Below are 13,302 nucleotides of genomic sequence, written 5' to 3'. Positions count from 1 at the left end.
ACAGCAGGAAGGACACCTACCGTCCTTATATATTCATATCATCGTGTCTTTGCTTCTTGCTAGAGAATTTTTTTCCCTAGGAATGCCTATCAGATAAGATCAGTATCATTATCAATACACCTGTGTGGAGCTGCTGGCAGCATACCAACTGTTAATTAACCCTAGCACTGTCATACTTGATTACTTTTCAAAGTACTTCAGAAAAGTTGCATTAAAATAAATAAGGATAAAACATTTAATAATGAGAAGACAACTGTATCCTCTATAGGTGTGAATGGTGCACATTCTACAAAGAGTGAGGAGAGAGAGAGGCATCAGAATTTAGACTACCACTCACTCCCTTCAGACTGAAGCTCCTCTTCAGAGGCTGATGAAGGCTGAGGGGCAGGCGGCTATGGTGGTGGCTGTGCGGAGATAAAAGCGGTGCGTAGGGCTAAGTGTAAGGAAAGCTGCACAATACTAAAAGGGTTTACACTGCTTCTGTAGCAGTGCTTCAGTTATGCATAGTTGGTAAAAAGAAAGGAAAAGAAATACATTTCTCAAGTGAGCAAGTAGGTAGTAGAATTAGATGGGTATCAAATATAGCCTGGACTTTCTCTTAATGCAATCTTGTCAGGATACAGCAGAACATATGCTGAACTAAGTTATAACTCATCTTTTTCTTCATCTTTTCTGGAACATGGATCAGAATTAGAAAGCACAGTACAGCAGATCTACTACTCAAAATGCCCCACTGTTTCACTCCAGCATTACAGACGATCAGAGTTCAACCTTTAAAATAACTTTCCTGTTCAGTCTCAAATGCAAGATTCTGAAATAATAATCTCTACTCCTGAATTTTCCTGACAAATTTGACATAGTTCAATAAGAAAGTCATCTAGAAGACTGACATTAAAAGAGTTTCATTCCATGATGAAATCTTTGCCATGAACAACTATAATTAGACATTTATTTCCCCTCCTCCTCCAGATTAAAGAAATTGAAAAAAGAACATTCCAAACAGTTCAAGGTCCTGAGCAGGCTGGGAGCTCAAACCAAGTTGGGGTTACGAATCCTTAGGCAAGGTGATGGAAATCTTCCAAGAGCCCTTGGAGGTGGAACTCATCATCCAGCCCAAGGATATAAGATCCAGAATCCTTGGCAAATGAATCCAGCAAGAGCACTGGTCAGAAACAGGAAGATTCCTCCCACTACCCAACACTAGTTTGTGACTGATTATATCCTCTAGTTAAGTAATATTTATTCAAAAACTTTTGGTATAGCTCTGCTATCTGCACCATTATTTTCTGTCAGCTTTATTTCAGCATACAATATCCTGAACGTCATGCAAGCCATATAAAATAGCAATATTCCTTGAATTTCTTTTCCTAGTATACTTTCCTGCCTTGTTATTGCAGTAACTGGCCTATTGTTCTTCAATTACACGCAGGGTAAACAGCGTTGATTGAACTGTTTCTATTCTGCCATATATTGCAAATCTAGTAGTCCTATAACATGGCAAGTCACAATTTCCTGTATTTGATTTTCTCATGAACTTTTGTATACCAAGATTTCTTCAGCTATTTTGTTTCTCAGAGCTTACAAGGTGCAACATGATACAGCAGCTGCAACCACGTAGAGATCATTGTCCTGAAAAATCTTTGGCAAATTCTGACGTTTTTCCATCTCCCCATTTTATCACCTGAATACTAGTTCTCGCCAGAATGTTTCAGTCTATCACACTTACTTGATATCAAAAATTGTATGTTTTAAAATATCTCCAAGCAGTTTTGTCTAAAGAATTCCCTAATCATTGAATTGTCTCTGAATCCAAGGAGAAAATTTGCTTAACCAGGAATTGATTAAATATCCCAGAGACCATTAGATGCATTCTAGATGAGTTCAAATTGACTACAAGGGTACAGAAGAACAAAACACCTCTGTACTTGCAAATTTTATTATACTTCATCTTTTGCTTGAACGCAATTCTGATGTACTGAGTAGCAAACAGATATCTTTGTTTTTAGTCTTACTTCTTAGAAGCACAAGAAAAGAGGAAGAATGATCTCAGAAAAAGCATTGGGGTTAACCCAGGCATGAGAAATATATCCGTGTAAAAGGAGTTGGAAGTATTAAAGGAATTCTCCTTTCACTAAGGAGACATTAACTAACTTAACTGTACGAACAGTATTACTCAAGTCTCCTTGAGTAAGGGCTTACAGGAGATATAGTTTTGAACAGTTTGCACAGTGGAAATGAATGCATCCTGCGAGAAAGCAAGCAATTTCAGGGGATTTCCCAGATAAAGCTTAACACTGAAATCTTAATAATCTGGAAAACTTAGTGGCCACAAACTTCACAACAGCACTGTAAGATGAGTAAGGTTGGTGCACCAAGATAGCTTTATGTGTTTTTGGGCAGTCTGATCTAAAAGTTGGCAACCCTGCCCCTGGCAGGGGTTTGGAAATGATCTCTGAGGTCCTTTCCAACCCAAGTCATTCTATGGTTCCAAAGACAATGAATAAAGGAGAAGTATTTGATGTCTGTTGTAACATTAATAAAGTTCTTTTAAACATGATAGTACTGCAATAATTGCCTTTCCCTATTGATCCATAGGCAAATAAGTTTCCAAATAAACTTCAAAAAAATTATGGTGATTAAAAAGTTTAAAAATGAGTGCACATATAGAAAGGTACATGGAAGAGAAGGGAGTAGAGAAAGTACCTAAAAGCTTCAAACCTATATAAAAAAAGTTGAAAAGAATAGGTTTGCCAGTCAGGTTAATCTTCGGTCTTCCAAAGTTGCCTCTATAAAAACATCACTCATCCAGATATATATTCCAGTAGCCTAGGTTCTGACTAACATCTAAATTAGCAGCTGGAAAGGAGAAAGCCAAATGTTAAGCAAAAGACAGCAGTTATAAAGCTATATATAAAGTTATATAGCTTTAATAATCTACTGTATTTCACACAGGATAAGTAGCCAAGGTTTGTTGTTTTTTTTTTTCTCCACTGAATCATTCCAAATTTCTAATGATGTCCTTGAGTTCTGGACTTTCTAGAGAGAAACGTGCAGCAGTGTTTTCAATTTTCATCCTAACAGTAGAAGTATTTTATTTTGGAGTAATTACCAAGCGTTAACAATCCCTGCAGACTATAGCAAGCACAGTCTTGGGATTTTACAGAGAGACAGACTGACGTAACACCTAGAAAACATAAATTCAGGATGGTGAATGATTACCTGAATTCAAAATTAAAGCTGAATGAGTCCATACCACCTGATATCCATGCCTTTGTCTAAAATAGCAGCTGTTTACACTTAGTGTTTGATAAGGAAGTATAAGACTTCAGTTTTTAAATGAATAGCCCTTCCACATTAAGCATCTGGCAGCAGTGACAAATGCTGGCATGCGACTTTTAAAATGTATACTTTTATGGGATTACAACCTGTTAGCACAAACAAAATCTATGAACACGTCTTGTTCACTTTGGTCACCTTCACTTTGGGAATCCTACACAGAATAGCCTACTTTGAAAGCAAATTAAATTGTTTTCAATTCAGCTGAGAGAAACAAAGTGGTAGTTCGTTCAAATGGCCTATTTGGAGAAACTTCAGGATTGATCCTTTCTTCTATTATACCAGCTTTCCATCAATGCAACTCCGATAGTGTCAATGTAGTTACACTGGCAAAACACTGGTTTAACAGAGGAGAGAATCAAACCTTTCACTTGTTACAGCTTCTGTCAAGTGACTAGACTAAGTCACTTTAATTGAGTTCCTCTCGCTTTCATTGTGCTGAAACAAAGGAGAAATAAAATGAGATCAAATAGGCCTTATTTGGAACCAATATAATTACGTTCTTTGGAGAGAACAGCAAGCCTGAGATTACTGAAAGGAGATAGATTCTGAATATATAAACTTGACAACAATGATACTACAGTGTTTTAATAAGAAGAAAATAGAATATAAAGAGCTTTTTGTAACCTTTCATCATTTTGTAACCGAAGTAGTTTGTGTGCACTGTAGCGTCCTTCTCACTGTTACATATGTCAGTTACATTTGTCTTAGATTTCAGCTCGTAGAAATACGCTGCACTCACGTATTACTTCAAAAATGTTTCTAGCAGACTGCAGTAGTTTGGAAAATTTTCATTTCCTAATGAAATTTTAAGAACTGTTTTCTAGTCTTGTAAATACTGTTGTTGAGCTTTTATTAAATGGGCAAATTTGAAGAATCAGCTGATGTAAGTCCTCACCTTTAATCTCATCACTACTATGCAATGAAGAAAAAAACGTGGCACATAACTGCATATGTATGCAACGATGAGAGTTCTGTGAGCTAATGAAAGCAGTCATGCACACACAGTATAGACAAAGTTTAGTGCTTTGAACTCCAGAAATAGAACTGAGGTTTTCAAAGGTACCCTAGGAAGTTAAATACTCAGATGGTCCAAGTACCTAGAAGACAAGGCAATGTAACATCATGAAACAATTGGGTTTCAAAAAAGCCTGGCATTTAAAACAGCATTTATATCACTGGGAGGCCTCAGAGAAGAGTTACCTTTTTGAAATTTTAGCAAATACATAGGATGTCCAAATAGATAGAACACACAAAGGAATACAGACAGGCTACACAGACAGGTACAGGTCTAGCTAAGTGCTAAAGTAAGTCACCTAAGCAGATTTTGTATTGCTAGTTAGAAATATAACCAAAATGTGTTTTAGCTGGTAGTCCCATATGTGTAACAGTGAGAAGCATAAGTTAACTACTACTGGGGTTCAGTACATTGTCAATGAGGGAAACGATCAAAGGAAAGTATGAACAAAGGAGCACTTATTAAGCAACCAATGTGATCCAAATTTCCAGGCTGCAGTGTCCAGGCAGCCTGTGCATACCACATGGAGCATAGGCAGCAATCATTAGGCTTGTGCTCTGCTCACAGAGCACTGACGGCTGTTTTTCCTTCCTCCCGTTTTCAGAGGCAGCCCAACAACACCTTATGAATGAGAATAAAAAGCCCTTCTCACTGTGAAGAAATCAAACCAGAAAACACAAACAAAAAACTCAAGTGACACGCTGAACAACAGAAACAAAATAGAGTCCGTGAGTCATTTGTGGGTACAATCAATTACCAACACAGCACAAGATTTTTCATCAGGTCAGAACTGTCAAAACATACTGAATCTGTCAGCACAGGCTAAGTGAAGCTACAGAGACATGATAAAGGATTATCTAGTAGAAGAAAATGTTGGGTTTTTTTTGTTTGTTTGTTTTTTGATGTTTTGAAGACTGATAAGGAATTGCTATGGTAAAAATACCACTTACAGACACCCCTTCTAATTGTGTAACCAGAATGTTTAGTGCCATTTCTTTAAAGGTGTGCTTAGGATGAATTCTAGCTTGTCTCCAGGGTTAGATCTCTACACATCAGGGCGGAATCAACCATGACTGAGAAGCAACTAAGATCAGCACAAAATATGTCTGATGAAATAGGGAGCAAACATAAAAATTCAGACACACAGACTAGCGGAAGAGAAGACCGTATGGGACACAGCTAGCAGCGTGGCAGTAGCACTTCACTACTGCTTGAAAAAGAACAGGAGTGGGGAGTTGATGGCCCCAAGCATTTACTTAAAGATAGTTTATATCTTCAACTGAATAATTTGCCCAGGATAACTTTTAACCCATCCCTACAGAGGGTGAAGATGATATGAACCTGGAATATTTTGCCCAAACTTGTCCAGAAGGGTAGGCTTAAATTTTGGCTAGAACAGTTTTTTGCCTTAGCAAGGTTGAAGGTAAAAAATCATTGGCACACAGACAGACCTACAATAGTCTTCCACAGATGTATGAGGGTAAAACAAGCAGGAAAGGGAATCCCAGTGTAGAACAGGCTTTGAGAAGTAAATGCGCTGGTAGAAACACAGGTACTGAAAGAAATACGGCTTAGTCACAGGAAGCCTTGCACACTGGCAAGGACTGCTAGATCTGTCAGGCTGATCCTGGAACAAGTTCAAACTGCAGGTATTCACAAAAGCTGAATCCTCACTGAGGCTAACGCAGGAGTTAACAGTTTGAATTACTTTTTCTCACATAGGAAAAAAAAACATTACCAATTCAATAATCTCACACTTTGAAGAACAAAACTGCAAAAAAAGTAAACACTTCCCACTCCTCCTTCTCTATTCAGAGAGGTAAAGACAGTTGAATTTGGTACACCTCTCTTCCCAGTGTTAACCATCAGCTCTTGCATCTTGTTGATGTGGGCTGTTTGATGCGTAAACATGCCATCGCAGAGATGAATAAAGCACTGTCTGGGTACCTAAAGACTGTGCCAAGAGAAATTGCTCTACAAAGGTGCAAAGAAGTAAGCAATGAGGAGGGAGCAGATCCCCAATTCCAATTCTGCTTGGCTGAGTAACTATCACTATAGAAACTTGCTTAAGTGGCAGAGAACCAGACATGAGACTTTCTCAGAGAACACAAGTCCATTTAATCTGGATTGCTGTTGTACCTGAGGAGGTATAAAAGTACTAAATAATCTTCCAGAGGCTGAATTCTGACAATATGTGGTTCAGCATTTTCTCTCAGAGAGAGGAACAATTTGTCCTATTATTTTAATATGGTCAATTGTATAAAAGTTTTCTTTTGGACTACTCAGTGAGAGATCTATCACAGACTTGCAGGGACAGGCAAAAATATTACAGTATATTTTATATGTTGCAAACGAGGAGACAGACCAAGCACAGAGATTTAACCCTGGCATGCACTCACCAACATTTGAGAAACCAGTATGATTTTAGCTAAGGTATTGATGCAAAATTTTCAGATTCAAAGCTTGGCCAGTACATTGCTTTTCTGTAGGCTTCACGTACATCCTTCATGGATCCAGAACATTTTTATTAAGGCGTTTGATTTAAAGAAAAACACAAAATCCACAAAGAAACAGAACTATAAATGAACAAATTGTCTACCAGATTTGCCTCCTCCCCCCTCCCCAAAGTTACTGAATTGCTTTGCAGTAGCATTACTGCATAGAATTACCCAATTATCTTCTAAATTATAAAAGGCAAATCTTCACCACCAACTGTTCCTAGGACTGCCAGGATGTGCAGTGTTGCAAAACTGTAGCAAAAATGTAAACAAAAGAGCCCTACTGAACAGGGAGGCAGGCCGTCCACATATGCCAATCCCAGCGGCTTCAATCAAAGGAGAGATTGTTTCACAAATAAACTAAGCCAGTGCAACTAATAAACTCCTGCTCTAATTACTGGCTGCAGATGTATCAACTGAAGCAAATGAGATGCAGGCAGCCATTAATTATCTAATGAGGCCAGCAGTGTTTCTGATGAGGTGGGGCTGATTAAATATTAAACAGTAGCATATGGTGAGTGCCAAGAACAAAAGACATGAGTCTGAGTCTCTCTCTAGATATAAATATACATACGTGAGTATATACACACACATGTGCATATATATATATATATATATATATAAATATAGTGTTGCATAAAAAAAAATTCCACTCTGCTAAAACTGAAGAGCAATCTCCCTCTGAAAAATGTAATTAGGACAGAAATGGAATCACGAAACTCAAAGGGAGTCTAGTGAAATCTGACTGTGAAATCTGACTTCTGAAGGTATAACTCAGATGAAAAGGTTTCACATTAAAGGGGTGCCAAAAACACTTAGGCATTGCAGCAGTCGTCTCTTTGTTTAACCCTTCCTGGTTATTCCAGTTGTTTCCTTCCCACCTCTCTCTTCCCCCTATCTTTCACTGGAAGAGCCCCACAGCTCAATCAAATGAACAATATCCAGCAAATCCCTCCTCGTAACACAGCTCACAATATTAAACCAAGACATAGTAAGTGTAAAAAAGAGAATGCAATCGCTGAAATGTTGTTAGGGCCAGCTAGACATGACACTTTAAAGAGAAAGAGAAGTGTAACCTTAGCCACGCAGATGTCAAGCCCACTGAAGCCAGCTAATCCCATCAGACTTAAATGGGACACCTACTGCCAGCACACCAGAGTGTTTCAGATGATCCGCGTGTGAAATTTGTTTCCTTCTGTCAGCTGCTCTTCTTTTCAGTACAGACCTCTGGAGGATGCAGTGACTTCTTGCAACCTGAGAATCCCTTTCCCCAAAAGCCATGGGATGCAGGATGTGGCAATCCAAACCAGTGAAAGATTTTCCAGCTCTCTGTAAGAAGCAATAAGCTATTGCTTTAGTGTACTTACACCCAGACAGTTTGTTCGCAACAACATGTTCCAATATGGCATGTTTCTGGGAGCTGTGTGTTGCAGACCTGCTTCAGCTTATCGTGCAAATGTGATTTGTCCCTGACCGGAGCCATGTCAAGCTATGCAGTGCAGCCACAATAGCTAAGAATTTACCTCTGTTTTAAGCAAAACCTGCTGGAAACTCAGCCAGCACTCTAAGGGAACCAGAAGCTTCCAAGAAACTTAAGAAACCCTTTAAATCTGTCAAGACACTTTTGTAAATATCAGAAACATTTCAGACGCAAAATAGCAAAGGAAATAGTCTAGAATGACTGCACAGTCTCAAAATCTTGTGATGACTGATTTTTCAAACTCTTAATAAGCCAAACATTGTTTTATGTTTATTTCTAAACACGCTCAGATGGCAGCTACTCTTCATATCTTACAACATAGTTACAGTAACAACAATGCAAGTGTCCTAGATCCATCCAATTTTTCAGCTGCCAGTTGTATCAGAGTTTTACAGAACAAGACCATTTTAGGATCAGGCCTTCACATAGTAAAAGAAAGAATCAACAAGCTATTATTAATTACCTAAAGAGAGACAATTTTTGGAATACCTTTTGCTCTTACGAATGTTTTCCCTAAATATGAAAGAATGGTACTCCCCCATCAGCTTTTTTTTTTTTTTTTTTTTTTTTTTTATAATACTCTTCTTTATTATAATCTCCTTAATATCCATCTGCTACCCTTTAGGCAAAAGCTTCTTAAATTCAAATATAGGGCTATTTTTATCACAGAAGAATATGTAAAGCAATAGAAACATTTTAATGGATTTTTGTGCCTGTGGCCCTTTTTAGCTGAATTTCCATAATGAAATCCAGTTACAGACATTGGTGCTGCTACACTTGGCTGTTCATACAAATAAAGAATGAACATTTTTGTCTTGTAAGCCAACCTAGTAATAGAGACTGCAATGTATACCTATAAAAAGCACAGGTCTTTTCCTCCATTGTTGCTTTAGTATAACTGTATATAACGGAGTTTTTACTCCAGTGGGACGTAACAATCAAGACAAAGCCTCAGCTCCTATTTAAAAAGAATAAGTAAGAAATATACAGGTATTTTTATTAGTAGTAACTAATAAAACATGCATACTATCTTCCTGTGCAGTGTTCAAGAGCATCAAAACAGTTCCATAAAAACAGCTACATTCAGCAGCAGTCACAGTGAATGACCACATAAACTGAGTATTTACTTTAAATGTTTGGAAAAAAACAGTTACTGTATCGTATCACTTCTAAAAACTAAAATGTTTCCCCACTTCTCACTGGGAAGAAAGGAAGTCTTTTAATGAGGGAAAACTGAAGAATGAGAAAAAACATCCAACACCAAACTGTGAGCAGCCTGTCAAGGCATTTAGGTCAGTGATTGCCAGGCTAGGCCTTTCTCCCCATCTCAGTAGGAGCTCTTAGCTAGGGGACTAACAGCTGCTAGCAGCTACCAAACAAGGTTTCTTCCTCAGAGGACTAGAAAATCCCCTTCTGAAAAAACTCATTCCCGATCCTGGGTTCATTTCACTAACTCAGCTTTCCTGGAACAAAATTGTCTAATCAAAACAGCTCCTAATCAACTTTAATGTAAATTGTTTATATCAGCAATTGCATTTGTAAAATAGACCAGAAATCTCTGTCAACTCTGGTGAAATAAATTCAGGATTAACACTTTTACAGGACAAAGACCTGCAGAAAAACGAACACTATGTTCTGCCCCTCAGCAGTGAAAACCAGCAATCTGGTGTCCATACTTCCTCAGAGGAATAGGTGCCAAACCATTTTGACCCATCTGTGCTCAATCAGCCTTCTATACAAGTCAACACATTGGCACAGTCCATTTCTGATGAAGCAAGGTAAGCAGTGTTTAGGCAGCAAACCTTTAGTAGTCACAAAAATACCATTTTATGGTTGTGTTTATATTAGAACATCACTTGGCAAATGGATCATTGACAGTCTCGTCTGATCATAACACAACTTACATCAGTTTGACTGAATTCTGCAGATATCCCAAATGCTCAGACATTATTATTATTTTTTAATCAGGCTCAAAGCATCTCCAAATGGGCAGTTAAACACTGAAATGCTACAGAGAGATAATAAATCATAGCATTCTCAAGAGTACCTGATAGATTTAGAAATCTTGCTCACCTCTAAAACCAGGATCTCAGCATTTCTAAAATGTTTGTCTTAGCAATTACATACACAAATCTCATTTCTTTTCCAGGGGTCTTCACCATTAATTGTCTCAGAGTCTATGAAAGGTGTGGTGAGCTGCTGCGTTTTTCAATAAATGCTCTTTCACAGAAAGGATGCAATTTTGAAAAACTTGTTGCTGTGAAGTGCATAAAAAATTACCATTTAACACCCTCAGTACTTTTGCTTTCAACAATAGCATCACCTTAGGTGATAAATTCAGAGAAAATTTTTGATTTTGATATTTAATTCTGAAGATTTAAATATGCTAATCTCACTGTCTCCTTTATGGTAACAGTTAACAAGTACACAGCTCTCTTTCCTTCGTGCTGGTATCTTACATCTCTGTGGAAATTAAATGTAACATACTTCCTCTGACTTACTGGTAGATATCTTGAGGGTTTCTACATATGGAATTTTATTCTACAGTGTCCTCATTTATGCAGAAGTTGGCTTTCCAGTCAAGAACCTTGCTTTCTAGTTGCAATGAATATTCAACCATATAAAAATGAGCGCATAATAGAAAATAACTGGAAACTTTCAGCAATAAACACTGATCAGCATCTGATGGCTGCAATAATATGAGACCTTGGGGGCAGCAGCAGCTCTGCTGGGTGCAAAACGATGTTCTCAGTTCAGAGTAACGCAGTGTCACACTTAAAACTTTCTTGTGGGCTAAAAAGGAATGCATATCACATAGGCATTAAACAAGAAGTTATCGTTTACCTGGCTGAAGCCTCATGGAATCGGAAACAAGCCCAGCCTCGGCTGCACAAAGGACTGGTTCTGGTGCTGTCCAGGACTGCTGCAGCTCCTGCCCTCTTCAGACCCCTCCCAGAGCTTTGGTCAGCCCAGGGCTGGAGCTGTCACCCCTGTGTGAGTATTAAAGCCAGTCATGGGCCAGGCAGATCTGACACTCTCAGGCCAAGACAGGCCCAACTGCACAACAGTCAAGTCAAACTTGCAACTACTGGGAGATAACATTTATCTGTTCTTTCATTCAGTTGGCATTGGCAGTCATGGATGACACCTGTGGTCACCACTGCAGATCAAGCAGTAGACATCTTCCTTGCAAACCCTGAATAAAAGCACAGATGGAAGAGACCCTGTGGTCTCAGGTTTGGAAGTACCAGGATAAAGCGTTAACAGGATGAGGTCAAAGTCTTCTGCTGGCACAGAACTTGTTCTGATAACTCTAATGAAGGAAGAGCCAAGCTTCTGTCCTCCTCTTTTTTTGTTGTCCTTTTGTACCTTCTAAGTGTTCTTTGTATTCCTTTGTGGTAGAAGAAACAATGTATTTTCAGAGGGACTCAGCTCCTGCAGGATCCTAAATTGGCTCTTTTAATCTACATGGGTACTTGAATCCTCACTTAAGACATTCGTTAATTAAGCCACATTAAACCACACAGGCAAAAAAGAGGCTATGTTTGGATAAATTTAAGGGTTTGATTTTCTGATTTAAAACCACAAAGCAAAGACATGCAGGGAGCCCAGGCTGGTGCTCCCTCATTAGCTCAGCATATTATGACATTTATAGTTCTCACTCAGGACTAGGAAGCCAAGGAAAACAGGGTTTTACAGTGGTGGAACAAAACCAGATAATGCCACAGAAAAATAAAATTTGTGTCCAAATGATGAGCCTGCAAAATGAGGCTTTGCCCTGTAGGCACTCAGAAATCTCTCTCATGCTTATGCAAACACGTTTGTGTCCACAAGGAGAATTTTCGTGTCCCCATTTGAAAGCCTCTATTCTATAGATGTCCCAGTAATTCTGTCAATAAGCAGAACTCACTGCCAAGTGAGGTAAATAACTGCATCCAAAGAGACGGTAAGCAACGAGGGCAAGATTTTCATGAAAAAATCATGTGCTGAAATAAGATGATTTGAAAACATTAAACTTCATAAGTATTAGGTAAGAAAGAAAGGCTATATACAGATTAGCAACAAAACAAGAAAGAATGGCAAAATCAAGAAATACTTGGCATGGATCCATACCTACCTTTGTCCCATGCCGAATATGGGAGAGGGACTTCCTTCAGTTTTCTCATCTCCCCAAAACTGTATCCTGGCTTGAGGCATACTTCTGTCAGGGCATTCTTACTTCTATAGAAGTTTGAAGTTTGGGAAGAGTGACAGGAGGCCAAAACTGAAGTTTTTATCTTTTTTTTGTTGTTGCTCTTATATGTTGCCAAAATCATTAACACATTATTTCACAATTTACACAAAAACCTTAATTTTGTGTAGGCACTGCTTCTCCTCCTTAGTTTCTGAGTTTTTTCTTAGTTTCTCCTATCTTAGTTTCTGAGACCACCAGAAATATTATTACTGTTGTTTTATATAAATCTGCCAACATGGAAAAAATGGATAAACTCAGAAATAAACAACTCAGGTGAAGAAAAATGAAAATGCCTTGCATATTTCAGACTGGTTGTTTAAAAGACAAACTTCCTTCATCCTTTCTACTACTGACTTCTACAAAGCTGCAGGAAAATGAACAAATAAATACAAAACAGGGAAAATTCTCCTTGCTTACAAATTCATTATAACTGCCTTTTTCCATACCTGTAGTTTAGGATTAATCTAACTCTTTTTTTGTTAAGCATACAAAAAAAGAAATGAACATTCTGTTTGTTATCTCAAGGTATTAGGGTCATAATAGATTTACTGAGATTCTTCTAAGGAATTTATGAGTATGTTTTCTTCTGAAAACAAATCACATACATTCCTAAATGTGGTAAGTAACCACATAATTTGAGACTCAGCATAAAGAAATACAATAACATAACAACACTACAATAACCAAAATATACATTCTGCTTTTCCTATGGGTACACGTAACGCTTTGAAAACCT

The 13,302-nt window shown here is 38.1% G+C and overlaps 1 long non-coding RNA gene across 1 annotated transcript; it reads right to left on the bottom strand.

Annotated features, from left to right (window-relative positions):
- Positions 1-8,146: 8,146 nt before the first annotated feature.
- LOC128078989 (uncharacterized) lies at positions 8,147-12,925 on the bottom strand. Its single transcript, XR_008205946.1, has 3 exons — positions 12,450-12,925; positions 11,177-11,723; positions 8,147-8,181 (listed from the first exon to the last, which is right to left on the bottom strand). It is a non-coding gene; the product is annotated as an uncharacterized LOC128078989 (long non-coding RNA).
- Positions 12,926-13,302: the final 377 nt, after the last annotated feature.

This window comes from Tympanuchus pallidicinctus, unplaced genomic scaffold, assembly GCF_026119805.1.
Source record: "Tympanuchus pallidicinctus isolate F22 unplaced genomic scaffold, pur_lepc_1.0 scaffold18, whole genome shotgun sequence".
Taxonomy (NCBI): domain Eukaryota; kingdom Metazoa; phylum Chordata; class Aves; order Galliformes; family Phasianidae; genus Tympanuchus; species Tympanuchus pallidicinctus.
This window is presented reverse-complemented; position numbering and strand designations above follow the sequence as displayed.